Here is a 10221-nt window from a genome sequence, read left to right on the forward strand (position 1 = left end):
GATGGGACATAACATCTCCGAGGTAGCGATGATGGTTTTCCTGTATGACCATTTCACGAATGTACCATGAATATCAGGAATCCGGTAAAACATCAAATCTATGACATCGCTGCAGCCGCGACTGGAAATAGATCCTTCAAGAACGAGACCAACGACGACTGAAGAGAATCGTTCAACGTGACAGAAGTGCAATCCTTCCGCAAGTTGCTGCAGATTTCAATGCTGGGCCATCAACAACTGTCAGCATGCGAACCATTCAATGAAACATCACTGATGTGGGCTTTCGGAGCCGAAGGCTCACTCGTGTACCCTTGATGACTGCACAACACAAAGCTTTATGCCTCGCCTGGACCCCTCGACACCGACATTGGACTGTTGATGACTGGAAGCATGTTGTCTGGTCGGACGACTCTCGTTTCAAATTTTATCGAGCGGATGAGCGTGTACGGATATGGAGACAACTTCATGAATCCATGGACCCTGTCAGCATGGAACTGTTCAGGCTGGTGGAGGCTCTGTAGTGGCGTGGGGCGTGTGCAGTTGGAGTGAGATGGGACCCCTGATACGTCAAGATACGACTGTGACGGATGACTTGTACATAAGAATCCTGTCTGATCACCTGTATCCATTCATTCCATTGTGCATTCTGACGTTCTGACGGGCTTGGGGGATTCGAGCAGGACAATGCTACATCCCATACGTCCAGAACTGCTACAGAGTGGCTCCAGGAACACTCTTCTGAGTTTAGACTCTTCCATGGCCACCAAACTCGCTAGACATGAACATTATTGAGCATATCTGGGATACTTTGAAACGTGTTGTTCAGAAGAGATCTCCACCCCTTTGTACTCTTACGGATTTATGGACAGCCCTGCAGGATTCGTGGTGTCAATTTCCTCCAGCACAACTTCAGACATTAGTCGAGTCTGTGTCACGTCGTGTGTCGTGGCACTTCTACATGCTGCTCGCAAGGGCCCTACACGATATTAGGCAGATGTACCAGTGTCTTTGGCTCTTCAGTGTAATTATTCATGAGAAGAGTACCTATAGATGCTTGTGATAACATAACTCTGTGGAGTGCATAGAATAATATCGATGCCCTGAGGTAGCTCAACTAACCCCTCTGGACCTGCAGTTAGTTCACTCTGATCGATGTTTGTGACTACATGAATTGTATCTTGTATGACGATAAGATATATTTTGTATGGAATTGTACGACCTCTTATTTGTTATTACATGTAAGTACTACCCAGAGTACTCAATTTCCTACAGTGGTGGCCCCGTACTTTCAACCGCACTGTGTTTAAAATGTAAAAACTCTCACACTGGTCCGTTGTCCTACAATGCTGCAGCTACCTCCAGCTCAACCATTTTCTGCTCTGAGGGACATCAGTCTCACCTCTACTTCAACACATGTGAATAACACGAACTTTCTGTGTCTCAGTTTGGTACAATTTCGCCAAAACCTGGGCGAAGTGTCTGATTAGGCAGTCTGCAGTGAACCGACAACAATGCTCCCATTGTTTCCCCTTCTACCACCCAGACTTACTCAAACCGGCCAATGGCATGAATCAAATTCTCAGTGTGACCTTACCAGTGACAGCACCGTAATAATGCTAGGTGACTACTTGCCTAGCAATTCTGCTACGATGACGAATGTGATTGGGCAAATAATGGCTTCCTGCTACCCTATTTGTCAGTACAGTGCTTCGAGCTTCCATGCAGGGAATAATGTCACTTATTCCTGTGGACACTCCTTTAGTGCCAGTGAATCTAGGTACATTAACAGTCTCTGTGTTTTGCAAAGCTATATGGACACCCAGCAGAGTGTTTCAATAGTTGGCGAACAATAGTCTTTGCTGAACGATACTCAAATCCTTTCCAACTATTTACCACCTACTGGACAAAATAACATGGGTTTGAGTGATCTTCTTGGACACAGAAGTGAACTACTCGACATGCACTATGTTGTCATGGAGGATTTGCCCAAATCATCTGCATTGTGACCACCGCCATCTCACCTGAATGACATCACATCTCCGCCACCCATCCCAAGTGTGCTTGCAGCCACCACCACTACACATGATGTGCACACACTGCAACTCCTCGATGCGTGTGTTAACGCCTGGATTCAGCACAACTGCCCAACCAGATTCGATACCTCGTGAGCATACAGTGTACTCACAGCATCCACCAGCCCCCATAGATCAGAACTATGCACCACATAGAGCCAGTCATGCCCACCTTTATCCCTGGCTCATGTCTAAGGTGTCTCATATATTCTCATCTCATCACTATGTACTCCGTCCCGACACTTCTGTGCTTGCTGTGGCTACCATGTCGCATTTCTCTTCACTGCTTTATGACATGCCGCTCCCAATGCTTCCGCTCCTACCATGCCTATCGTGCTGTGTATCTCTTCACCACTTTACAACATACTGCTCCAAGATGCCTCCGCTCCTGCCACATCTACCGCACTAGGCATGATAATGGCACCCTCATATAACCATGGCCCTTATCATTCTGCATGTCCTTGCCTGAAACTCCCTCCATCGAACGTTGACTAGCCTACACTGTGGTTCGCATTTAGTGAGTGCATAATGGAGAACACAGGTGTCACTGAGGGCAATGACAAATTTTCAGTACCTGTCAATAACCTTGGTGATAACACGAATCACATTAATGACTTTCTGCTTGATGTGCACACACAAACAAATAAGTAGAATACTGTCAAGGCACTTATGCTTCAATGCCTATCCTGCTCTCCACAGCAACAATTTCATCTAGTGATAAGCAAAATCTCACTCGGTCGCAGTATGCCATCCATACTGTGGCGCAAGCTTTGCCTGCAAATTAATGCGAGCCTGCTCCTGGATTGGGTTCTGTAGATTTTGTGGCTATTAAAAGTGCTGAGAAGCATTCAGATGGTGATGGTCACATATGAGGATGCTTCACTAGATTTCAGACTACACCTGGCTAACAGAATGCTAGTGCTCACACAGCACACCTTGTTGATTAATTCACATCATGATCACACTACAGCTAACAGTGTCCCCAACCGAATTGCTGACAACACACGCCTCTGGGAAAGTGTAGTTTTCGTCCCACCTGTGCTCCTGGCCACTACAGTGTACCTCCTACCATGCATATGCTGGCCAGTTGACATCTACCAAGACTCACTAAACCTTGCCAAGCTGGCACTGGCTACTGCTACATGCTGTCTGCCGGGTGATGAACATAAACAAGTGCCTACAGTGCAGACTACTGCCTGGTCACCGACCTGTGCCTGCTGGCCAAAACAATGCAACTCATCCTGTCACTACACTCGCCCACACACACTGTTTCTGCTGTTTCCACCCTCGCTTTGGCTCTGATGCACTATGGTGCTCATGCTCAAACTGATCTTGTGACATGATACTGGCGCACCAGGACACTCATCCTCTTCAAGTCACTGCAAATCACCACTTCATGATAGTGTCCGAAGATCTCATCTATGACCGGATGGCTCTCAACTCTTTGTTTACAACACACAACTAAGCTCTTATCTTCTAGTCGACACCATGGCTGACATCAGCATGATTCCACTGTTTCCTGCTACACTTTCACCTTTGACCATGCAACTGCATGCAGCTAATGACTCCACGCTACCAGTGGTTGACACTGCCTCCATCACTCTTGATCTCAGCAACCATACACCTACGCCCTGGACGTTCTTGGTGGATGAAATGGTGGAAACCATCTTAGAAGCCGACTTCCTGAGGCACTACCGTTACTGCCAGCCGTGAACTGCACTCTGCTCCTGCACCATGATGGCCACTGGCCGATCCGCGGCAAGATCAACAACTCCCTTCCTGCAAATGATACTGCAGTCAGAGACGCCTCTCAATCTTATCTTGAAATGCAAATGCTTCTGGATCTCCACATAACATTTGCCATGCACTCTGAACTCCAGCGTTCCAGTGCAGATATGCGAGCAACCAACAACATTCTCTGCTCACACATAGCAAAGATATCTAGTGGGTTTCATATGGCTCAACAGCAATTCACTGCTCTGCAATATCTACACCCACTGCCCAATGACAAAGACATTATGTTGGGTTCAAGACAGGTCAGTCAAGTGCCATTAGCTAATTGTGCTTGCTCGACCACACCCACTGTTACTGATAGTGCTTCCACGACTGGGTTGTCTGTTGATGGTTTACAATAACACTTATCACTATGCCTTCAGCCCCCATTTCAAGCCAGCCCATTTTGCCACTGACTATTTGTACCGTCCATGATGAGGCAGTTCATCACATCAACACAACCCCTGGCCGGATGGTCCCCCGTTGCCTCCTCACCTACCTCCTCACAAACTCAAAGTGACAAAAGCTGCCGTGGACAAACTCTTGCAAGCTGATGTTGTAAAGCCATCCAACAGTGCTTGGGCTTCTCCTATCAAGCTCATCCTCAAAAAGGATAATACTTGTGATTGTGTGGCGATTGTCAGTACCTCAATGCCTTGACTATAATAGACAGCTATTCTGTACTGAACTTACAAGACTTCACACATAAACTTGCTGGTGCCACTATATTCAGTGCTGTTGACTGTAAAAGGGCCTATTTAAGATACCTATGGCTGATGGAGATTTACTAGAAACTGCAACAGTCATACTATTAGATCTATTTGAGCTTTTATTTATGCCTGCCTGGTCAGGAGGAGAGGTGGCAGGCAAGAGGCTGTTCCAGTGATACCAGAGTGCTCTCACCAGTCCGCTCCACATCCCCATGTGACTATTTCCAGGCCTTCCATTGGCTGGGAAAGGGACACTTTACACGTTCCTTGGTCAGCAATTCCTTTGGAATAGTGTCCCCTGTCAACAGTACCTACATTGGGAACACACCCACGTGAAGTGAGTACAGGTAGGTATCATCAAGTAACATCCAGCACTGCACTAGCTCAGGTCCACCCATTATTTCAGCACAAGATGAAGTTTTAGACAATGAAATGTAACAAAATAAAATTTTGAAAACATTATCGCGCAATCCATCCATTAACCATTCAGTCTGACTGCTCGCCACACACAGAGATAAAAAAATCTTGAAGTATATGTCCAACAATAACATGATCAATGTTTTGTATTTTTGAATGCGTATTTTATGCTGCTCTTCACTGCTTTCAGTAGTCCTTTGCTGTCACCACTCTCTTTAAGAAAATTCAAGAATTCGCCACACTTTTCAGAAAAGTTCACTTTTATTGGAAGATCAGTTGTGGCCTGCTGCTTAAAAAATCTATCTAAATCTGGGTTTCAGTTTTACTTTTATCAAGTCCAGCATACACATTCTGGAAAGTAAAGAATATTCGGGAAAGTAAAGAATTGATTGTGTAACTAATCTCCAACCAGGCTGAGATTAATGCTGTTTGTAACCTTTAAAACACACCGTCAATGCAGATGAAAAGCTTTTTGTTCTTTAATCAAAAAACTTGTGATCAGATTGAACACATTGTTCGCAGAGAAGTCATAGTTTTGGGACAAATAATTAATGTGTGGCGGCATAATATGTCTGACTGTGAAATGAGGATCGCTGCCCTGCCGGCGTCGGCAGGATCTTCCAGCATAAAGTCAGTCATATTTAGTTTTACATTACATTATTTAAGTCCTTGTGGACAAATCTCGTAGGCTTTGCGTGATTGGTATGGGGGGGGGGAACGCGGATGTTGCATATTTGCTCATGCACTCGCTGCACTGGTTCCGGCAGGTCGTGGTCCGGTGCAGCTACACCTTAAGTGACAAACTCTGCGGGGAGGCAGAGTGGCCCACCATGTAGGACCTCCCAATTGCGAGAAGCACCCAGGGAGGGGCATCTGTCCACGACTGCGAGTGGCAGATTAACGCTGCCTTGAGCATGCTGTACCATCGTTCCACTATGCCATTCGAGTGGGAGTGGTAAGCAGTCATGTGGAATCAGTAGCACCTCCAAAGCCGGCACGGTTCATTGAACAAGGCAGACTGAAACTGCTGGTCTTGGTCTGCCGTCACCAATGTAGGACAGCCGAACCTGGCAATTCGGTTGCAAACAAAGACCTCGGTAACTGTGTCAGCGAAAATGTCAGGTAATGGTGGGACCTCCACCCAACGCCTCATATGGTCATTTATGGACAAGATGTACTTTGAACCCTGTGACTCGGGGAGTGGCCTGACCAAATCAACATGAATGTGTTGAAAATGCCTCTTTGGGATAGAGAATTACCCTACCTTTGCCTATTGACAAGGGACGCAGGACCTCGTCCATCCAGTGCAATCACGCTTGATGTTGAGCCAGACAAAGCGTTCTGTGACTAATTTGAGTGTGGGATGTATGCTGGGATGTGCAAGATTGTGCAGCGAGTTGAACATAGTTTTACAATGGGATTGCAGGATGACTGGTTGTATCCTCTCATGTGACGTATCACAAAAACAGGTTTCGTGGCTCCAGGGAGTGTGCGCTGTTGTAATTGTAGCCCAGTGTCTTGTCCAGAGAGTAATTGTTGTAGGTCGTGATCTGTAGCCTGTGCATCAGCGAATAGATCAAAGTCCAGCTGAGTAGACGTGGCACCAAACAAGACAGGTAGTCTGCGACTATATTTCCCACCCCTTGGGTGTATCTGATGTTGGTGGTAAACCGCTAGACCAGATCGATATGGCAAAAGTGCCTTGGCATGGTGGTGACAGCATGGTTTTTAATCACAACTGCAAGAGGCTTGTGGTCGGCGTAAACGGTTGGATGGCTTCCTTCCAGGTCATTCTGGAAATAGTGGAACACATCGTAGATGGCCAAGACCTCTCTATCGATAGCTGACCAGTTCTTCTGAGTATTGGTCAACTCTTGAGAGAAGAACTGCACCAGTTGCATTACGCCGGCGATCTCTTGTTGCAGTACCACACCAATCACACACTCACTGGCGTCTGGTGATAGAAGGGCGAGGATGAGAGTCTAAGCGGACGCAATGTGTTAATTTATATTTGGCAGCAAGTATGCCCCAGGTGGCAAAGACATTCCCCAATCCATCTGCCATCCATTTCCCTCTGCCTGCTAGCTGCATTGGGTTCATGTGTTTGCCAAGACTTGCTACTCAAGAATCTGTATGAGACCCTCATGGTGCACGGGCAGGGGCAGTTTAGAGTGCATCATATTTCTGACAGAGTGCTAGCCTTTTTCGTCAGTTCTCAAATGGTGCTATGGCGCCGTTGTCCCACGAGCCTCATCAGCCTGTTGTTCCACTCTTTCTCTCAGCCCCTGTTCAGCTTCCAGACGTCCCTTTCTTTTACTTCCGCTTTTTTTCCCTCGAACTATGTCCATAATGCGCTATTGCGAACGCGCTTGACTTCCAGGATGGCAATCTATGGCTTTCTTCAGCAGAACAAGACACCAAATGTGGATGATGGGAAGATTCCCACGTCGAATGGCATGCCATCTGGCGATCGGTGTGTTCTGCTTATCTTGCCACTGACGTCCAGTCTGCATGGTACCTTATGGTCAATGGGAGGCAAGTACACCAGTCACGCCTTCACGGAATTTACCTTCCAGACAACCCACTGTGTGTCACCTGTGATGTTCTGGACGTGGATGAACTGCGCCTGGTGTGCGGATCAGCGGCAGGTGTGTGGTTCCTGGAGCGACAGGTGCTGGCCTTTACTACCTGTACATCTCCTCATCGGATACCTTCTCACCTTCTCCTCTTTCCGGACTCGGGATACTTCCCACAAACGAAAACGAACTGCGTGAACTGGATTTGTGAACAAGCAGTTCACTACTTTCTTGTTAGTGGCGAGAAAAATGTCCCTGATTTTTGGTCCTTCTTAATGTACGACATTGTGCAGTTTTCTATGATCTCAAATACAGACAATTTTTCTTTGTAGTGTTTTCTTTAACCCACCCCGGAGTTACAGTGTTGCTGTAATTAGCAGTTGATGCATACATTTTTCTGTCGTAGTACCGATTATTCTCTAGTCATCAGAATGGTATACTCTGAGATAGTAGGCATCGATAGCCCCTCCGAGTGTGCGAATTGGCGTCCCTCCTCCTCTCGATGTTGGTTTTCTGCTAAGCGCGATGGCGTTAGGGAAAGAAAAGACTTGTCTTATTGATATGCTTTGTACAACTACTACTCCTCGTTCTCTAAGCATTCCTTGTTTCCGGTGGGAGTGAACGGGACATGGTGCCCAGGCCTCGGGTTCGACCCGGCCATCCATATTTAGGTTTTCCGTGATTTTCTAAATCACTCCAGCCAAATTCCGAGTTGATCCCTTTTGAAAGGGCACGGTCGTCATCTTTCCCCATTCTTGAAACAATCCGAACTGTGCCGTGTCTCCAATAACCTCTATGTCGATGGGACGTTAATCTTCCTTCCTTCCTTCCTCTTGCTCCATTCACCATCATAGCACGACGCAGGAAGAATGATTGCTGAAATACCCGTGCACGTGCCATAATTAGTCTGATATACAATTGTGTTAATTCCTTGAGGAGCGATAAGTAGGGAGCTTCAGTATTTCCCTGGCTGAATGCTGGTTCCAGTAACTTTGTAGTCTTTTGTGAGTTATCCAACGCCTATCTTCAATCGTCTGCTACTTCAGGATCTTCAGCATATCCGTGACACTCTCCCGTGACTGAAGCAAACATGTGAACAGTCGTTCTGCCTATGTTTCTATACGTTTGATTATCCTGTTAATTTTATTACTGTCGTGTAAAATATACGTCGATGATAAAGTGTGCGTGAATAGCTTAATTGCAACGCAAGCAGGAAAGCTACCGGTAATGTCTTCAAAGAAAATATGTGCGAATAAGGAAATAGTCTCAAAAGTGACATAGTAAGAGGTTTGACTGCACTTGTTGGTCCTCGACTCCAACGAACCAACACAGAGCCGTATTGTTGCTAGGACTGCCGAATTTCTACCCCAAGAACTGAACCACTTACGTAAGGTGTTGAGAGAAAAGCCTACAAACATCCTTAGAGGTCTCAGACCGTCAAAGAAGCAAGGAAGCTACTGTCGGAGAAAAGGCGAAGACGTTTACGCTTCCTCCCTACTGTGACTCACTGTCGGGTAATAATAGCAAGCTTTTTGAGATATACAGAATTAAATCAGTCTTTAGGACTCCGTTGAAAGTTTGGCAACAGTAAAGGTCGGTTATGGGATACAAAATGATCAGTGTTTACAAAACATCCTGCGAATGTGGACAGCACTACACCCGAAAGGAAGTGAATACTATCACGTAAAACGCAGTAGGAAAATATACGAAATGTGTTCATGTCTGCTGTCTCCAGATATATCCAATGTGGTCTGATATGCATTAGTACACGAACACCAAAAAGAATTTGATGATTCCACTGATGTCACTTGGGCTGTAATCTTCTGAGGTGACACTATCAAATACGGTTTTGAACGTAAGTTGTAACAAGCACCTTAGGCATAGAAAGCGAAGTGGACGGGTTTAGAGTTTCGATTTACAAGGGAACCATCAGACCTGTCATTTACGGATTTTGGTGAGCCATAACTATGTTGTAGAGGGACCTATCGTGAATATTTGTGTAGCGACTTTTCATGTGATGGCCCCTCGTTTCCGATAAAATTGATGTTAAAGTTTTATCCGTGTACCGCCTATATTTGTAACGTTAATGATGTTTCGACCAATCGAGCGTGGCGTAGCGACTAAGATCCACAGCTGCCACGATCACGGTATGGGTTCAAATGCTGCCCATGTACCTTTTTTTATTTCATCGTACAATATATCATTAAATAGTACGCCATGCAAAATGATTAAAAAATGGCTCTGAGCACTATGGGATTTAACATCTGTCATCAGTCCCCTAGAACTTAGAACTAATCTAAGGATATCAAAAACATCCATGCCCGAGGCAGGATTTGAACCTGCGATCGTAGCGGTCGTGCGGTTCCAGACTGAAGCGCCTAGAACCCTCGGCCACAACCGCCGGCCTGCAAAATGATTAAAAAATAGTAGCTTTCACCGTAGTAATTTCATAAATGAATCAATTATTACAGGAAACTGTCTTCAAATGTGTAATCCGTTTGTGTCCTTATAGATTACAAAATCGCCTTCCTCGCCATCACTTGCTTTCCTACAACAGAATTGCGGATGATGTTTGTCACAGAAGCAACCGAAACACAAATTCGTAGAGCTCCGCACACATTTATTGAAACCTGCACCCTTGCAGACACGGATTTTTCAGAAGCGATACTGGGA

Source organism: Schistocerca cancellata, chromosome 3 (genome assembly GCF_023864275.1).
Source record: "Schistocerca cancellata isolate TAMUIC-IGC-003103 chromosome 3, iqSchCanc2.1, whole genome shotgun sequence".
Classification (NCBI taxonomy): Eukaryota; Metazoa; Arthropoda; class Insecta; order Orthoptera; family Acrididae; genus Schistocerca; species Schistocerca cancellata.